Here is a 21,336-nt window from a genome sequence, read left to right as displayed (position 1 = left end):
ATAGCAGATTTGCTATCCCCTAACCTTTCTGGATTGTTTTCTGGATTTGGGAATGCCAACCGAATCATCGGTCAAAGTGGAGACCTAGGTACGTAACGTTATCCAGCCACGGAATTATTGCGGTGTCGATCTTAAATTGCGAGACGCGCAGTGCGTAACGGAAAATGATGGCCTGGGTTTTCAGGCGTTGATTTGCAACATTCAGAATTTGAACCACTTGACCGCATGATCGAGCTGCTTCTGCAAACGTTCATGAATTGTAACTTCGAACTTAGCGGCCGTGAAGAAAGCAGTGTCATCAGCGTAAAACGCGACGTTAATGTGACTGAAATACAGAGGTTAAATAAGGTTGGGGCCAGCGAAGAACTTTGAGGTACGCCAGCAACGATTTGTTTTCGAATGGAAAGTATTTTCCTGATCTTTACCTGGAAAGATCTGTCCGATAGATAAGATTTGATGAGAGCGATTAGGTATTCTGGAAAGCATACCCGCACGTCGTGCCAAATCTTGTCGAAGGCCAGAAGGACTGCTCTAAGCTTTTTTCGTTGGTCAAGGGCGTTATGGATGTGTGCGGCCAGACGGGTAGCCTGATGGACGGATGAGTGGTGGGCGCGAAATCCGAATTGTTCGGAATGATGTTGTTTTCCTTTGTGAAAGAATTGAGAGCGTAGAGTAATGCCCTCTCGGTAAGCTTTGAAATGACACTGAGACGGCTGATTGATGGGCCTGTAGTCAGATGGAGATGATTTTGCTCCTTTAATGGGAATAACCACTATATGTGTATGTTTCCAAGACGCCGGGAAATCTTGCGGCCTGGTGATGGAGTTAATGATGTTTGGCAGTTCGACGAGCTGCTTATGCGGGATAAACCTCTCAAAATTATTTCACGTTTTATAAAAATATATTCACTGCCCCGGACTAGCCAGTACTGGTCACCAAGTGACCCATAAATATGTCTTCGAATTCAATAAGCCTCCCGGCTCCTAAAAAACGACCAATTTACTTTTTTATTTTCCTATTACCTTAACTTATCCTTCAGGTTTACCGGGCCAAAAGAATGAACAGGACGAGGCGGATGGAGAACAGAATAAAAGCCGAACGAGAAAAGAAAAAGACCTAGCGACGAAGGGGCGACGGCGGAGGCGGGAGGGTTGGATCGGCGACCCCACGTCCTGCAAAAGGAATGGAAACGGATATTGCGTGGGATTTTTAAATCTAAGAAACCTCGGGAATTAAGTCCCCGCCGTATGGATAAAAATAATCGCTTTTATGGGCGAATAAATCTAGCAGGGCCTATTAGGGAGTCATGCAGATGCGCGACGATGCCGAACCTTATTTCTGGTGGCCGATAATTCTTTCATACGTTGCCTGTTCGAGGAATATCAATTGGAAGTTGCCTGTAAATTTGGAGAAATGGCGTTTAGAGCCGAAGGAAAAAAATACGGGACGGCCTGGGGTTGGCCAAGTTCGGAGAATTTAGGACGGCCTCGAATAATAAAACTTTCTCTTCGTATTTTCTTAACACCATACCTTTATATCGATATAGCGAGTTCCTTAAAACTAACCATCTAAAGATCTAAAATAAGAAATTTAATTAATGTGAGGACATTTTTTAAATATTCCTACGAAGAAAAGTTCAAATTTAGAAGAAAAGGTAGACTATTATCAGATATTATTATTAAGAAATCTGGTGCAAGTATAGGGAAAAGTTACACCCGTAAATTAAATGGAGACAATTATTTAAAAATGAATTGATTTTCACTTTTCTTTTTGGAATACTTTGGAGAGTATTGCGGTAAATTTCCTGAGGATAAACTGAGTTCCGTATGTTCCTTTTATCCCACACTTGATAAAGAACGATTAAGAACTGAACTGTCAGTTATTTAGTCAAAAAGTGATGACCTCTAATATTTTTAACAGCAAATAATCTTTGAGAGACTTTGAAGGAGACTAGACAATCATTAATCGTTGTAAGAACTCCCATGACAACATCAGAGGCCGGTGTTTCTCAATACTAATGTGCACCAAAACCTTTCTCAGAAAATCAATAGCCGAAGATCATTTAACAGCTCTTATTCATGTTATTTATTAAAAAACGCTTTATCTCCGAAACAGACAATGAGAAAGTGATTACCAAATTTGTGAATAGAAAGAAACGTAGAATAGACGAAGTTTTTTTGCGGGAATTGCAGAACAACTTAAAATTTTGTCGGAGCCGTCACTGTACCCGCGTTAATACGTCATTTCATTTCCTTTTATAATCTATATAGTTACAATATGTCATGTTCAAGAAACCAGTACCCGGTAAGAAGTACTTGTCAAGAACCAAAAACATTAAAAAATAATTTGTCGAAATTCACGGAAAATACTTCGCATTGGGGCATGAAATCTACGGAGGGGACGCCATGTTGGCCAGAAGGAGATTACCGCTTTAGAACTGACTAAAGGTAACTACTACGCATGATTAGTTCCTTAACAACAATGTGCATTAATCTACCGACCACCATTGAAGTGTACACCCCATTTTATTCCGATCGTGGCTTTATGGTCAATAAAAGGCCGGTTTCTAGTGTAATTGTTTTTTTTTCAGACTTTTTTCCTGATAAACAATAAAATATTCCTAATAACGTTTTTTAACATGCGTCCAGTATAGAGTCTAATATTTCTTGAAAAATATTTCTTAATCGTTTTTATTTTTTTTTGTATCACGCGCCAGTAGGTTATCGGCACTGAGATGAAATGTTGTTACCGATGGCCACAAAACGCGCGAGCGCGTGGCGGATGAAATGGACAGAATAGGAAATCATATACATTGATAAGAAGATATCATTTAAAATACCGTAACAAAATTATACATATAATGGGAATGAATCAACTAATAAAATGAGATAAAAAAATATTCAGCAGAAAAACGAGAAAAAAATAACTAAGTAAATGTTGCTACAAACAAACAAAACATCTATTCTGAGAAGACAATAGAAATAAATGAACGACGATAAGCTAATACAAATTTTCACCAAAACTTAAAACTCAAAATAAATAAAAACCCTATTCAGACAAATCATAAGACTAATTTTTTGCGCAATCTAAACAGTGACCAGGATATCCAGGACATGCACTGCAGACATAAATAGTGCCTTTCTCTCATTAACTTTCCCGCTCTCTTCTACTATCGTATTTTCAAAACATGTTCGCTGATAATCGCTCTGGAAGTAGGTTTGAATGGAGCCTTTAGTAACCGTTTTATAACCGACAAACGAAAGTCGTATATTTGAAAACGATTTGCCTGAATATTTATTGTAAATATTAGGGCACGTTTCATATGTATTTTTCCACTTTTAGGACGAGAGGGCCGTGATATTTCGATATTTTTTCCTGCCATATGCAATTTTGTAATACATATTTATCAAAAAGGAAAAATCGAAACCAAGCACTTAAATGACTCGCCAATTGTCTTCAGATAATGGCCATACAACTGTACAGGCACACTGCTAATGCCGCATTAAATATAAGACTTAGAAAGACCACCGCACATATCACGCACTGGACTATATTTGATAATGGCTAGTGAACCATGTAGGAATTGTGAAGCCAATAAAATCATTAACGTGTGATAAGACCGCTTGAGTCGACCAAATTACGACAGAAATAATCAAGACCAGAGGGAAAATGTTCTTTCAACAGCTTCAAGTGCTGCTCACAGATATTTGTTATTAATCACAGAAAAAAGGCAACAGTAAACAGTGTAACAACTATAAAGGTATAAGTCTCCTATTAATTATTGGGAAGGTCTTTAAAAAGATCATCTAAACCAGACTTCAAAGAGCACGCGCGGAGACAAGCCGAGAAGAATAGGCGGGATTTAGACCCAATCGAGGGTAAAGGGGCTTTCACTTTGGGCTGCTTTGGAAGCTGAATATGTTCCCCTATATGTGTAAAAATCAAACATTTTCAAGCATCTTACAATGGTTCTATTAACTGTATGCGAGGCTTCTATAGTAAATCTCAACGGTATCCAGTAATATCTTAATATCTGAAATAATAAGCCGAATTGACCAAGCTGCAGCAGCCTTTGATTCTCTAGGACGGTTGGAAGATGAATGAGATGTGGAAGAGAAGAAGTATTACAATCAAGATTAAAATCCAACTCTTTCTAACGTTTATTTTGCCAATTCTTCTGTATGGTTCCTACACATAAGATCCGTTATGCTTAAGACAAATTCTGCATGTTCCTCTCCGAGATTATACTAGATCTGATCGTTTAAATTGCGTCAATCAGAGTACAGTTGAGGAACAACTTCAGAAACGCAAATCACAATGGTTTGGATATGACTGTCAAATGAAGGGTGGACAAATCCCTCAAAGACTTCTGTGGCCCTTTGGGCGGAAGACATATTAAAAACGATCTGAAAATTATTAGACTGACATTACTCGAGGTTAGAACAGCTGCAACCGATAGCCAGCTCTGGCAGAATTAATGAAGAATATTGGAAGTCCCGCGGCACTAATAGCAGCGTATTGTTTGAGAACTAGACACTCTCCCCGAGCGCCCGCAATGAATTCAGGATGATGATGTTGTTGCGTCATGTTGTTAAACTGTACAAAATACCCAGAAATATAATCCCAGATATTGAACACAGGCGGGATGCCAGTAGCGCCAACTAGTGCATAATCACCAATATCTGGCACCCCCAAGAATCTCGGAGATTATTGAAGGGTACTTTCGATCATTGAGTCACTGACCATAATATAGTTGAGACGTGCCACCATCGACTGCCCAAGCCTCGTCTTCAGGTAATAAGAATATACCTGAAGGTATAAGAATAAATAACTGTTGCACCATTGTTTCATTTCGTTTTACCTGGATTCACCGAGCTATATACATTACTCAATAACAAATTTCATTAATAAAAACATAAAAGTACTGACGACAGAAGACCAGTAAAGATTTAGTTGGAGGCGTTATTGAACAAGTTAGATAAATTGACTACCATGAGACAAATTCTGATGAGATATGTTAAAACTGACCCATATTTCCTTAAATCCTCATTAAATAAAAGATAATAGCCAAGACATAATAATTATTTTAAGTAATCAGTAAGTAATTATGTACTATTGTCATAGATGATTAATGCAACACAGTGAGTAATGTTTCCACAAAGATTACCGAGAAAAATTGCGAACAGGATTACTGTAAACACGATAATCCTCTTGCTTATTAAAATTATTCGACAATGCACCAGGTGCTTTATGTTAATGTTCTTGGAAACACAAAAAATATTAGTGTTAGTTTCAACAAGGTTATCTAAATCGTTTTACAAGAACTGATAACTCTTTCTCAATATTGTAAACGTGGTCAAACACACATCGCGTCTAATTTGAAACAATTTTCTTAGAACATTATAACACCCGATATGCATTGCACACATTTTTTAATAATACATTGTTAATTGGATGGAGTTATTTATTTAAACGTAAAGAATCAAGGACATTTTATCGTTAATTAAAGCTTTTTTTATGTAATATAAACTTTTGAAGAAATTAAAGTAAATATCTTAGATAAACATGAATTTCTATAAATGTTGCATTACAATGATGCTGGCCATATTCAAAGATACTATATAAATAAATAATTAAATCATACTAAACAAAATTAATATGGGAATATATATACGTAAGTGTAGCGACCGCTACAACCCTTCAGACTATTACGTCTACATTATATTCAAAGGTTGGAAACGTTGATGGATTGGTACCATGTGGTTTCCGGCTATAAAAGACCACCACAACGACGCCTCTCTCTTTTTTTCTCTATTCCTTGTAACAGTACCACTTTCATAGCGCTTCCGTACTTCTTTAATCTAATCTGATATCCTGTTCATTGTCCACCACATATGCTTAACTCATGAAATAAACAAGTTTTTCTTCAGCCGGTGTTTTCTGTTCCCATGCGAATTCCTTCCACAAAAATAGTAGTGAGTGTTCCGATAAACGACCGCATCGACAGCTCCACATTCCGACCGACAGGCGGAAAATTCCTACAGAAGAATATCTGGCAAATCTAAATTAAATTTAAGACCACTTGACCTACTTGAAAATAAAAAGAAATTGCAGCTCCTTTATCTTCCTCCATTATCCTTTCCAAGTGCAGATCCTACAGAGCTACGCACTCATATCTTCTAAGGGGAGACTCCTCACAATGTCACCGACGGCACTCCATACACAATGTTATAGCGACCGCTGCAATACTTTAGGCTGCCACAAATTGATTGGCAACGTTAGAAGATTAGTGTTATGTGGTTCCGGGTATAAAATACCAGGACGGCGGCGTCTCTCTTTTGGCACATTGTGCGATCAGAGATGTAAGGGACAAGGTAAACGCCTGGAATGAGACGAAATGGGAATCATTTATTCAAAGTCTAGGCAATCGCACTGCCCCTTGAGAGCTCTGGTGCATTGCCGAAAGTATTATGGGGAAACTTTGAACCTTATAGTCCATCTAGAAGCCTAATATTCCACGGATCTCGCCTTAATCAATCCATAAAATGCCGAGCTCCTTGAGGAAATATTGAAAATCAAATTAAAAAATATTACTTCACTGGATCCTCCACGACAGATGGTAGACGTCATCACTGACACAATTGCTTCCTTAAAAAGGAGAATCTTCACGTCAGAACATCTCCTAAAGGGTCTAGTCTCGCCGAGAGGCCTGCAGCTTTTAATTAGACATCGTTCTTCGGAAAACGCCCCAGGCCCAGATGGTATTACAGCCTTCCGAGCTTGCAAATATCATAGATTCCATATTGAAGCTAAATAATTTCCTTAAAGATGGAAAACATGCGCACGTCGCAATTACGGCAAGGAAAATACCTATTCGAATCTATTTCCACTACCCTGCAGAAGAAGCAAACGGCCAATCCCACAGAAAGCAACGCTGTATAAAATTTTGGTTCGGTCAGTCCGCCTCCATGGAGCACAGGTGTGTTGCAAGTACGTCTACGAGAGATACCTTGCACTAATCTAAGTGTTCCAATCGAAAAAAATCCGCGCGTTACTCAATCTCCCATAGTTTATGAGGAATTGGGCACCCATCTCGAGTCAGGCATACCATTCGTGAAAACCTTCACGAATATGTTCAGTGTTAGTTTCTCCCTTATAACATGCAAATCCTTTGATTAACAACCTTCGCTCTCATCATTTGTCTCATCAAAACCCCAAATTCCCTAAACTCAAAGCAACATCAGCAAAAGACCATTTGATACTAGTTGGTCATTCTGGTTTACACAAAAAAACGTCTTTCATCTTTGCATAACCTTGACAGAATCTAATATTCCATCTACTCTCCCATCGACCATCGATATTTGACATGGATACAAACAAATTTAAATCAATCAATGTTTTCTGTTCCCGTGTAAATTCCTTCCACAAAATAGAAGTGAGTGTTCGAATAAACAAACAAAGCCAATATGCACAACAAACGAACATTTCTACACTGGAATGTTCTCACAAAATGTCAATTTTTGGCTACTTTGAGATCTGAACTCGATTTCTCTGGTGTTTACCCCATGAAACCTGTTCAATCTCTTTTTTTTCCTTGACATCCTTGAACTAAGAAACTCGATTTCTCTGGTGTTTGCCCCAAGAAACCTGTCCAATCTCTTTTTTTTTTCCTTGACATCCTTGAACCAAGAAACTCGATTTATCTAGTGTTTACCCCAAGAAACCTATCCAAGCTCTTTTATCTCTGGTGTTTACCCCAAGAAACCTGTCCAATCTCTTTTTTTTCCTTGACATCCTTGAACTAAGAAATAATATATGGCTCCAATAATTACATCACTTATGACTAGTTCCATTTATATTCATTCCACGTATCCAAGTCCAGTATCCAACTATTTTATCTATACATATTTAGGTTCTGTTTTATTAACTTTTTATTATATATAAATAATCTCTGTATATTAACATAGTATTGTACATTGTAAGTAATTAATTTATCTATACACATTTAGGTTCTGTTATATCCATTTTTTATTATATGTAAACGGTATGTCTGTATTTTAACATATTCTTGTAAACAGTATGTAATAGGTATTTTTTTCTTATCTGCATTGACATTACTTATTATTTTCACTTGATAAATCGGCTGGATAACTTAGATATTGTTATGCTCGATTTTGGCTTCAATATCCAAGCTCCTGTGTGCTGTGTCTGATCTGATCGGCAACCATATCCTGTTTTTATCATCATTAACAAACTATTTAGTGATAAAACGTTAATCGAAAGATATAACGTTTATAATATTTTAGAGAAAAACCACATATCTGTTCAACTGTATCTAAATATATTTCGAGATGGTCCCACTAGTTAACGATATGATATGTTAATCAGCTATAAGCTAATATAAATAAAGTGGTCAATTGATAAGCGTAACTAACTAAAAATTGTGGTTAGATTTTCGGTGAATATTAAATATATTGCTTATAATAGATCATTTATCTTATGGTGAACGTAACGTTAGAGAAGTATTTATATCACACTGGTCTTGCTTAAGTACTGATGTAGTTTTTTTATTATTTATTATTTTATTACTACTAGTCGTTGCTAAATAACTGAAAATGTGTCTCTACACGTACTTAAAATTTGGTACTTATCTATAATATTAATTAGGTCTTACTTAGTACACTTCAGTGTATTTAACATTTAGTGTACTTCAACCCAAAACACTGTCTTGCGGCACACTGAGTTTAATATTTCAACTTCTTACCACGGTCACATTTTATAGAGTTTATAAATGACTCCTTTATGCCAGGCTTTGTATAAGGCTTGCGCTACATCCAAGAATATATCTGTATTTTTTCTAAAATTGTTCGAGAATATTTGTGACTCTATGTATCTAGTCTTGATAGGTATTGATTGATTTTAACCTTTTTTTTAACAACAGTTTCTCAACTACTTTGTATATTATTGGTAGCAATGAAATTAGTTGATAAGATTTTACTTAATTTTCCGAAAGGGCAGTGTTCTTGGTTCACTGTTATATCTATTGCATACAACTGAACTACCGACCTCAATAAACACTACTGTTACAACATATGCTGACGATACAGTGATTTTATCATCACACAAGGATCCAATATCAGCCACAAGAAACGTCGAATTGTAGTTAAAAATGGGACAAAATCTACCCATATGATATTCACCCTTTGTACAGTCTTAAACTAAATCAAATGTATCGCCTGATAGGGCGTAAATCCAAATTATCACTAGATTACAAGGTTATGCTGTACAAGTCAATACTTAGGCCTATGGTCAGTACACTTAGTCAATACATTTGGACCTATTGTATTGAACTGTGGGTTACTACTAGCAAATCTAACACAGATATCCTCCAGAATAAAGTGTTGCGAGTCATTGTCCATGCCCCATATTACATCTCGAGCGAACTAATTCAGCACGATATCCCCTTATAACCCATAATGAGTGTTATTCGAAGTGTTAGTGCAAAGTATTCTAAAAGACTATTAGTGCATACCAATGCACTCGCCAAACAGTCAATTGTGCGCGATAACAGTGAAGTGTGTAGGCTTAAACGTAAACTACCCTACGAACTTATTAACAGAATGAGATATAATAATCTCTAGAATAAGTTTGAATAGTTTTTAGAATAAGTTTGTACAGCAGACGTCTTACTGAAACCATCTTATATATATCAGTAGAGTTATATTGTTTAACGGAAATCATATTATAATATTTATTGCCCACGGGCAGATTGTTCAAGTTTTAAGAGATTAATAATAAAAATTGCGAAAGCAACCGGGTCGTATCATGTTTTAATTGGAATTATTTTATAAATGCCCTTGTAAATAGATTTTCGGCACTTGTCCGGTTAATAAGTTATAGCCCGGGACTTTTATTCGCATATTTTTTTTATTAGTTACATCTTACATTCGACATGATTAGTACTATCTTAATTTACAATTAATTTATTACTACTGTTCTGTTGTACTTGCATTAATACATAAGCAAGGCGAGAACGGGATTAATACTTCAGTATGTATTTCCCAACGTAATCTACTAAAACTACATAAGCTAGCTTAGCTCCAATCTTCTAATTTCCTGCGTGTTGTCCAACAACTGTGTTGCTTCCACGATGCTATGATTTAGCAACCTCATTTCATAGTTTAAGGTGAAATCTTGGATTACTTCGTGGATCCATTTGATTTGGAGGTCACCGTGCAGTTCTTCGTTGGTTACGTTGCCAAAAGCGTTGGTAATTAATCCTAGAACTTTGTTTTGGATGCGCTGGATTACTAAGTGGTTTGATAACTTAGTGCAACCCCATATTTGCATCCCATAGGTCCAAATTGGCTTTATGATTGACAAATAAGCCAATCTCTTTGACTTTAGATCAAGTTGACGGTATCTTTCAAGTAACCAATACACTTTCTTGACTTTGAGTCTAATCTGTTGTACTCTTTATCTATCGTGATGTTCTTGGCTTAATGTCTGTTTATAAACTGTTTATAACTTCAGAGATTTCTTTTGGTGTAATAAATTCAATCGATAGATTTTAACGCTCAATGACCGAGAGATTATGTTCAGACTCAGTTATGGAAGAACTGAATATAAATTTTTGAAAAAAAACCTGGTTTACAGAAGAAAAAAAATCGTTTTACTTAAAGCATCCTTATATAAGGAATGGATTACCTAAATTATAAAATTAGTGGAATAAATGTATTGAAAATCAAAGCAATAATATTAATAGGTTTGTAATATAATTTAGGCTGTATTTCTAAACATGAAATTATAATATGCGTATCGAACAATTAAGTAGCAGACAAAATGGTGAATGCGAGGTTAATTAATTCTGGTTCCAGGCAGTACCGTAATGGAATTCGATTTGCTGTTGATTTTATTGTTAAATAAATATAGTGTATAGAAATAGGAAATAAGAAAAAACACATTTTTAAAACAAAGGGCATGTTTTTTATATTATGTTAAATTAGAAGCATTGTCTGTGCTTTAGGTATTATTTAATACATTTTTGTGAAATATTACTTTAATATGTAATTATGTTATTATAGTAATATATAAATAAAATTAATAATAAATAACAATTATTACTTTAGTTGTAGTTTGACACCTGTGTATTCTTTTTCAAGTTTGATCATCCATGTAATTTTTTGTTCATATTAAAGGTTACCAAAATAACAAAAATCAACGTTGAAATTCATATCCCTTTAAAAGCTAATCTTATACTGAGAAATAGTTATTTACATTTTTGATTGTATTTGTTGGGTTTATTTTATTAATTGTCATACTTTATAATAAATCTTTTATACAAATACTAGCACACAGTGGGTATTATAATTTTTATAAATTTAATTATTTGATTTGAATTGATTATACGCGTCAATGATTGCATACAAAACAAAAATATGTTAATTTATAATTGTTTCAATTTATTTGTTTGCTTTCTTGCTGACAGAATCTCTACTAGACCTATAGTAGAAATATATTTATCATGTGAATTGTATTAAAATGTAATAAATTCAAGGTACTCTCCTATAACCCTTGTAGCGAACTTGAGGCATGTCGAATTTTACATCGTGGAATAACGGTCTACAAAGTACCCAAAAATATAATCCCAGATGTTGAACACGGGTGGGGTGCCATCAGCGACAACTAGAACACGATAACGAATAGCTGGCAACCCCGAGATGTTTATCTGGGATGTTATTGAAGGGTATTTCGATTTTTCAGTAACCGACCATCGTACAGTTTAGACATGCCACCATCGACTCCCAAGCCTCGTCATCAGGTAACACCGCTCACATTCGTTTTATCTATTTTGTATTTTTCACATTTTTATATGACTTCAATAAATAACGGTCACATAATGTAAACACCACTGTTTCATTTCGTTTTATCTCCATTCATCTAATTTACCCTAAACCCTCATAGGATATAGACCTGCTTTCCTGTCATCTGCTGGCAAAAATTAGGTCAAAATTCAAATCACATGTTTATTTCCTCGCTCTATATCCCGTTTTGTTTAAACGCCTGATCAAAGTTTTGCAATAACCCCATGGTATTTTTCTCAATACAAGCTACAAATTTTACACAAGATGAATTTGCTCCATAAAATAAAAATTATCGAAAAAAGTAAATCGCGTGAACTCTCAATAGTGCCTGAAATATAACAAAAAGTATGGATTAATGGCGAACAATACCAAAGATTTCGGAGTGCAGAGGTACCTTTCAGAAAGCTCTGTTGTAAAAAAAACATCTGAGTTACTATTACTACTATTACTACTATTTACTACAGTATTCTTGGCCCATTATTATATCTTTTGTATACAGCTGACCTACCAGTCTCAACAAACACTACAGTGGCAACATATGCTGATGATACAGCGGTTTCATCATCACATGAGGATCCAATATCAGCCAGAAACAACCTCCAACGTCATCTTAACAAAGTGGAATTGCGGTTAAAAACGTGGCGTATCAAAGCAAATGAAACAAAATCTACCCATGTGACATTCACCCTCTGTAGAAGAATATGTCAGTCAGTTAAATTGAATAATCATGAACTTCCTCAAACAGAGAACGTTAAATATCTGCATTTTGATCGACATTTGACATGGAAAACACATATAGCGACAAAACGCAAACAGCTTGAGCTTAAACTAAACCAAATGTATTGGGTGATAGGGCGTAAATCTAAATTATTATTAGATAACAAGGTTTTTATTTATAAATCAATACTTAGGCGCATTTGGACCTATGGTATTGAACTGTGGGATATTATTAGCAAATCTAGTAATAAATATCGCCCAGATGTTCCAGAATAAAGTGTGGTGAGTCACCGTCGATGCCCAACAAGCTTATTCAGCGCAATATCCCCTTAGAACCCATAGCGAGTGTGATTCGAAGTGTTAGTGAGTAGTACTCTGAAAGACTATTTGTGCATCCCAATGCACTAGCCAAACAGTTAAATGTGTGCAAACTAAATACGAACTAATTAATATAAACAAAGTGATATTTAATAATCTCTAGAATAAGTTTAAAAAAGGTAAGATATACTTTAAAATATGTTAGAATAACATCTATAATAAGATTTAGATTATAAGTTGTACAGTAGATCACTTACTGAAGTGATCTTATATATGTCAGGATGGTTATATTATATAACGAAAATCATATAATAATACTTTTTGCCCACGGGCAAATTGTTGATATTCTAAAAGATTATTAAAAAAATACAATATAAACAAGTTCAAGTTGAACTAGAATACTAATTTAAATAATAAATTTCTTAACACACATTTTATGTTGCTTGGTTCAGAACATACCGAACCGTTTTCCGCAAGATAGCCGTGGAGATATCAAATGTGGGCAACCACCAATTATTCACAATTAAACATTATTTTATAATTTATGACTATGGCGCATAACAACACATTAACATTATGCAAATAGCCGTAATACTGCTGTGATTGATTTTTAATTGCCTGTTTATTATTTCGATATTATTTACGACCTGCTGACTTGTACTTCGCCGTTTTATCTCATCAAAAATGTAAATCGAAAATCGGCAAAGAGGTTGCCGACGATTTTATGGCTTTTCGGAGGGAAACGAGTGATGTTTGAGTTAATGAATTTTGATGTGTCGGCGCCATCATTTTACGGTTTGATTATTTGGGGCACCGACTTTGTTTTGCTGCTTTATTTTTTATTTTTTTTTCTTTTGTGGGAAACATCTACGTTATTATTACGGATCTATTAATTTGATCAATATCGTCAGGTTGATTTAAATATATTTATTTTTAATTTTTTATATGCATATTTTGAAGTCTCCTTTTACCAGGTATGGGTTTATCTGGACTGGACCTAAAGTTTAACGTGGGCGCCGAATCACGGTGCTCAATTAGGCCTACCAAATGGCCAGTGACCAACTTTAGAAATCATCCCAGAAGACATCCGGATCTTACCCAGTCTAGTGACTGTCGTGACTGGGATCATTTTCCTTGTCGGATTTTACACTCTTGCCTAGAACATTCTCAAATTTTAAACAATCACATGCATAAATTTACGACCATGCCCCGGCAGGATTCGAACCAGCGGCTATCGCAACAGGAGGACCGTCCCATCGCCTTTAGCACTGCGCCATCAAGCCGGCGATATATTTATTTGGCTTGGGTATACATTTTTGGCAAATGTAAGAAATACTTTTATTTCTTGATAGATAAAATACAAATGTTCAACAACACATTATATTGGTCACTACTTTGATAATATACAAGATATTACAAGGGTATTTATAATAACATTCGGCTATCAATTATGTCAATTACATACTCTTTGAGAGACTATTAGAAACTATATTAGTTTTATTGTTGGGAACTATCGACCGAAAACATTCAAAACAGTCGATAGTAGCAAAACAGCTGATAGACAAAAATTCTAAAGACTGAAAATAGTAATTACTACTAGAAGGTAAATGTGATTATACTACATGAAAAGATTTTGTATCCATTTAAAAAGTTGTTTGTAAAGTGCCAGCAATTAAAAACCTAATTATTTTGAAGGGGCCTATTTATTTGAAACAAATGTATATTGGTCAAGAAGACTTATAATTAATATGTTGGCTCAAGACTGCTTAACCGAGATACCTTTTCAACAAGGATGTTAATAAAATACATTTATACAAAATAATATAATACAATTTGAAGGCCAACAGAATGAGCCTGATGTTATAGACCAGTGATTATCATGCCTGTTTTATGATATTGTTAATAATAGATGCTTAAGCTGTCTTTTTAACTCCTCGATTTTACTGTAATAAGAGCCCAACAATAATTTGATATACATCATACATTTTAATTTTTTGTTACTAAGTATTACTTTCTGGTATATTTTCTTCATTCCGACGTATATCATACGATTGAACTGTTTTAATTATCCGTTTCATAAATTTCACAATAACATTGCAAAAATATAATTATTTTCTCAATACATTTTTGTGTTGAACAAGTAAGTAAAGCAATTTAAGTAAGCTGTGCTGCTCTGCTTTCAGTATGAGGGAACAAAAAGATAGAAGCTTATACATCTTATTCGAATTGATGGCGCTAAAGAAATATGAAAAAGGGAAAAGAGCTATAGACAATTTTGATTATATTTTCCACGAGTTATGCTATGTTTTCAATTAGATTGCAGCCAATTTTATATGCACATATAATTATTTTTTCATTGCATATTTATATTTCATTATTTTTATTTATATTCATTATATATTCATTATATACTTATATTTTAGCTTTTTGATATTGTATATTTGTATTTATTTAGAATTTTATATTAATAAATGGTTTTGAAAAATTACATTTTGGTTTTATTTGAAATTTAATTGGTCAGTAGGATGTGACGTCAGAGGTTGGTCACATGATGCGTATGAAATCGTCGACCAATGAACTGCTCTCTTAATAAAATATTTTCATTACAGGTGCCAGTAATAGTATTTTAAATTAACCAATGAAATTCAGCGAAATGACGTTCTCAGCGCCTTCCTGCTGAGACCACGCAAAAAATTATTTCAATTAAGTTAACACTCTAGATATTACTCTGTGAAAATCATATAGTTTCTTAAAGTCTTTTGAAGAGTAATTTGTTGATGTTGTTTGTAAACGAAAGTTATTGTAATCACCATTGTAGTACCTTGTATAATGTCAAGATATTGAGTACTATAATGTTTTGATGAATATTTGTATTTTATTTATCAAGAAATACAAGTATTTCTTACATATATGGTGTAAAAAGCTTTCAGCAAAATTAGTAAATTATAAATTATATAACATGATCTTTCAATTCTGGAAATGACAATTCAAAATCATTAATCAGTTCGACCCCTATCACCATTGTCGTTCGAACAAATAATCTTTACACAATATTTGTTTTATGCAATTTACGACCGCTTCAGAACGGCCTCACTTTCCGATATAATACAACTAATGGTTCTATTACGTGTATTTGGTCTGTCACAATCGCAACAGATTAAGTGTTTTAAGTGAAACGTGCTATATCGTAATGATTTTTATCTGAAAGCGAAAAAGTCGATAATAGGACAATGCTGCTTTGTCGGATGTTGTATGTATGTGCGCGAACTGTTCATATAGACCTCAATATAAATAGATAGATACGGCTATTAAAAATAATTATGTATGTAATACGAAACGTGATATTTATTTTATGATGGATGGATATGTTCAATGGCCATAATGAGATCATGTCTATTCTGAAACTATATTTGAACACAATATCAGTTTTTTTTGTATCTATTGATTGGTCGTGTTGTATTATATAGCATATTGCAAGAACCGTCGACTACTTCTGGGGCTTTTGTTAGATATGCATCGAAATGTTTCAATTGCTACTGCTGTATTAAATAAGTGTTAGCCATGTTATATATCTGACTGAGTATATTACGTAAAGGCAAAAAAAACTAAAAATTAAATCACTACCTTTATTAAGCAAACGATAATATTATGTTAGGTTGGTTACGCGTTCGAATGTTGGTAATATCGGCCCTATCTCAATCTCTGGCGAAATAATGTTTATACGTGTCACTGCTGCACTTTTTTATTAACTGCACCTCACTACACAATACTGCACAAGATGACACACATACATAATACTGCACAGATGGTTTGATTCTTTTAAGTCTGTGTCCTGCTCTGGTGGTATCCAAAAGGTGCAATACCTCAATATTCTCATGAGAATGGAGTATTTCCTCATGCCCCCTTGCAATTATCTTGATTTTTTGACTGACTGTGGGTATCTGAAAATCTCGATATAGGTAGTCCGTCCTGTAGCATTTGGGTGCGCCCGCAACAATTCTCAGGATTTTGTTCTGAAAAATGTGTATTTTGTTTATGTTACTCTTTGCAGAACATCCCCATAACTGAACTCCATATGTCTATACAGGTTAATTATGTTATTTGGTTTATTTAGGTTTATTATGTAACTGTGTAATAACTGTGATTTTCTTCCAATTAGCCAATACATTTTCCTATATTTCAATTCCAGTCCTTTCCATTTTTCTTTATATGTTCCTTCTAGCGAAGTTTTACATCAAGATTCATTCCGAGATATTTAGCGTTGTTGCTATAAGGAATGATAGTATTATTTAATGCTATTGGTGCTTGTACGGTACGATTGTAGGTGAACTGCACATGCACAGATTTACTTTCGTTAATTTTTATTTTCCAATGCAAGTGTGTCCAATTATTTATATTGTCACTTACCTGTTGTAATTTTCGTGTGGCTTCTTCAGTATTGTCTCAGACCGGTATAATCGCAGTATCATCAGCAAATGTAGCTATCGTAACATTCTCTATTTGTGGTATATCACAAGTGTAGAGTAGATAGAGCATTAGCCCCAGTACACTTCCCTGTGGTACAGCTGTTTTAGCTTCTTCTATTGTGGAGTAAGTTTCTTCTTGTTTAACTCTAAGCATTCTGGCAAGCATTCTCTAGTTCTCTAGTTTTGGTAACATTTTCAGTAGTTTATGAGCAAGACCTTCATGCAAAACCTTACAGAAGGCTTGTGCTGCATCTAAGAATATAGCTGAACATACTTTCGTAGGCCTTTTCGATAACATCTGCTATTCTATTGACCTGGTCAATTGTTGAATGCTTATTAATAGACCCAAACTGGAGAAAAGTTATTTTAAAAATATCTTGTGAAAATGGAGATTCCAGAAGATAATTTTCCTAACATTTTGTTTCTGAACTTCGGAAATAGGAAAAATCAATGGAAGCTCATCGAATATTGCGTGGCGTTTATGGCGATGAGTGCTTTAATGTATTCAAGTGTCAAAATTAATTTGCTAATATTAGTAGTGGCTATTTCTGGAGAATCCCAACAGTATTCGGTAAACTAAAAAATGGACCTACAATTGGATATACAATTGTTAATTAGGTGGATTAGGCCTCCAGTGCATACAACTACAAACGCGCCTAGAACTCTTAACTCGTAGGTGGTACGGAAAAGAGTTTAATGTAAATATAATCAAACACAACCCTAAGATACTATTATAAGTCTGTATTTAGTTGTAGTTTTAAGTCCTTCGTTAATATATGCGTTAGATTTAATATAATGTTAAAATTAATTATATTTGATTTAATAACAGTATTCTTGTTTAATTATTTTAATTATATTGGAATTTTGTTGTATCACAAAGCCAAACTAAACTACAAGTTTAATTGACTAACGTTTTGACGTTACAAATTTAGATGACCTATGTACAAAATAACTTAACTTAATTAACTAAGTAAGTAAATGTTTATTAGAAAATTCTAGCACTATTATTTTTATTTTCTGATTTTAGACGTCCATTTTGTTCTAATATAATTACTATATCATGCACAATAAGGTTATTACTCATTCTAATTTAAAAGTATAAACTATAAGGCTTATTTCACAAATAGGGTGATAGACTTAGAACCTCTTCTACTGTGTAAGTAGTGATACTATTATTTGAAAAAATATTTTTGCTGGGCAATTATATCTTCCAATGCCTTGTTCCAATGTCCAATGCCTTGCGTTGAATCTAACAATCTCTAAATATAACATCTGTCATACATTTAATATGATCCATAAATCAAATCATATCCCACGACAGTTTTCCGCCGTTCAGTTTTTTTCTCTAGAAAAAATACAATATTAAAAAAAATGTGAAAAAACAAAAATAATTTTATGTAATAGCCAAATTCCAGCATCATAAATGCGCGTAAGAAACCTGAACCAAAACAATATTTTATTACAGTTTATATGAACGTACTGACGCAATATCAGATCCCAACTAAATAGAAAATGTAACCGATAATAAATTAAATGAAATATAAATGTTGGTAGGACGCTGATATAATATACAAACGGAATTGCGACGAGTTACCGGTAACGTACCGACACTGAGCTCGATCAAAGTGTAGCCAAGCAGGCTGGGAAATGTTGGCAATCAGCTGTTATTGAATTCTCGCGAATTATATTCGCGGTAAACCTTGAAGGTTAAGTATAATCGGCGATATACGACAGATTACTAATCATTTCTGATCATAGGCGGCGGATTCTTTTACTGTGAGGATGATTTATGTACGTAGCGTGATGGATGACCTTACAGTTATATAGAAAGAAAACAAAAATGTTTCTGCAATTGGAGAGTACTACGACGGGCAGTTTTACCTACTGGAATACAAATTAATTCCACAATATTTTAAAATATGTCTCTGACTTTTATGAATACGTAGTGAATGTAATGGTTGGTACACACCTGGGTATTCTGAGCGAATTTATAGCAAGAATTGAAAGTACGCATGTGCAGAACTGAATTTGGCGAACATTCATGCTGAACAGGTTTCAAAATTGGCTCAAAGTCGTAGCGCGCATGCACATTGCTTAGTTCCAGACTTTCAGCGCTTGGCAACGAACAGAATATTGTAAGGGGAGGCGCGGATCGGGCCAACAAAATTGAGTGATTACAGTTATATGCTCGTTACATGTATATATTTTTTTACAGAAAGTCAACCTACTTCTTATTAAGACATAAGTGATAGTGGTTAAAATTTTAATTTGGATTGTCTACCGAGCTGTTCGAAAGATGCGATAGTTAATGTGTAAAAGGTAATAGTTAAGTAAAAGAGCACAAAACTGGCAGGATTATGAATGTTTTACCCGCATGTGTATTTCGATAACATATTTGGTTTTTTTTATTATTTGATAATTCTGTTGTAACTCTTTAACTTATTGTTATTTTGTTCTATATGATATGAAAATTTAATGAAATATACAAATAAATAATAACACAATGGTGTTGCTAATTAAAAAATGCAAATAAAATTAAATTATTAACTATTCTGGATATAGAATGACACAATATCAGTACTATACTAGGTTATTTTTTCTATCAAAAGTTATATAGAGACAGCAAATTTAAAAACAAAATGTAAATTATATACAAATCTAAATGTATCAAATGCATATCATATATAGTCTAATAGTATTTTGGAGTTAGAAAAGGGAGAGGGACGTAGTCGGTCTCATCGTTTTACTATGACTACATGATACCAATCCTTGCGCATTGTGGGAATGAAGTTGCTAATGAACTGTTGCGGCAAAGGTATCGCAGCTGAAGGGACCACAAAACGTAGACTGAAAATAATCAAAGACTATCAACCATAAGCTACTCCAATATTAAAATTTGAAAAAAACCCTAGACCTTAGATTCCCGACACAAGCGTCACACTTCAGAGAGTAAGGCTACAAAATACGGACTGAAGTTGCTGTGAACTAACATAGTCAACTAAAATTTGGATAAAAGCCTGTAGTTCGCCGTAAACGGTCACCAAAGGGAGATTGTAGTAGCTCAGTTTCTCATCCATAGACTATTGGAATTAGTTTTGGTTATCAAAACATAGGAAACCATTCCGTACAGAGTGCAAACATGCAGTATAACCATGCAAATTTGGGTAGAAATAGTGCTATTCACAAGATCCATAAAAGCAAACTGGCGGATAAGGTACAGGCGATACTCACAACTAATCAACAAGACGCATCTTCTTTCAATAATATAAATAGTATGTTAAAGCGAATTAAAAGTTTTATTGGTTCAAGCCCATACATACTTCATAACTTATATACTTTCAAATAATTGTTAAAATAGTTAAGTTTATCGTTTGATAGTCAAGTGGTTCCAAGGGTATATGTATTTATAATTGTCATCAAGATTATTTATCATCTGAGCTTTATATTAAAGGGTTATGGTTATCATCTGAAATATCATTATACCATTAACGCCTAGATGGCCCTAAAGCACCGTCAGCATCAGGAATTCCTAAGTTTTCTAGAATTTATGAGAAGCTAATGAAAATACAACATATAATTGTTTCAACAGAAAAAATACAGAACTTATTTACTCATAGTGCAGCTTCAACAGCTCATTTTATTCAACCCTTCACTGGATTCCTTCATGATCTATCATATGTAGTTGCAGTCGATTAACTCTTTCTCTAACATCCCTAACTCTAACATCATAACTCACTCTAACTTTCTGGGACTTGCTTCAATTGTTTGAGAAGTACCTGATGAATCCAAGTAATTTAACGGCAAATGTAAATGCAATTCTTTTACATAACATGGAATTATTAAAAAATTAGAAAAGCAAAAATCATAGGAAACTGAATTAACATATAAGTTATACGTGGATAGTAGCGTTGCAAAATGCACACGACAATAATCATTAGGGTTAGGCCACATTATGACCTGGTTGGGCATTA

General features: G+C 34.2%; 1 long non-coding RNA gene across 1 annotated transcript in view; it reads left to right on the top strand.

Annotated features, from left to right (window-relative positions):
• The first annotated feature begins 12,942 nt into the window (after positions 1-12,942).
• LOC143201784 (uncharacterized) overlaps positions 12,943-21,336 on the top strand; it is a 102,868-nt gene continuing 94,474 nt past the window's right edge. The window contains exon 1 of the long non-coding RNA XR_013006998.1: positions 12,943-13,078. This is a non-coding gene — a long non-coding RNA (uncharacterized LOC143201784). The remainder of the gene's footprint in view (positions 13,079-21,336) is intronic.

Source organism: Rhynchophorus ferrugineus, unplaced genomic scaffold, assembly GCF_030347505.1.
Source record: "Rhynchophorus ferrugineus isolate W39M unplaced genomic scaffold, kcgeb_rfMv2 rfM8, whole genome shotgun sequence".
Lineage (NCBI taxonomy): Eukaryota > Metazoa > Arthropoda > Insecta > Coleoptera > Curculionidae > Rhynchophorus > Rhynchophorus ferrugineus.
The sequence above is the reverse complement of the archived record's forward strand: the minus strand, read 5'-3'. Positions and strand labels throughout refer to the sequence as shown.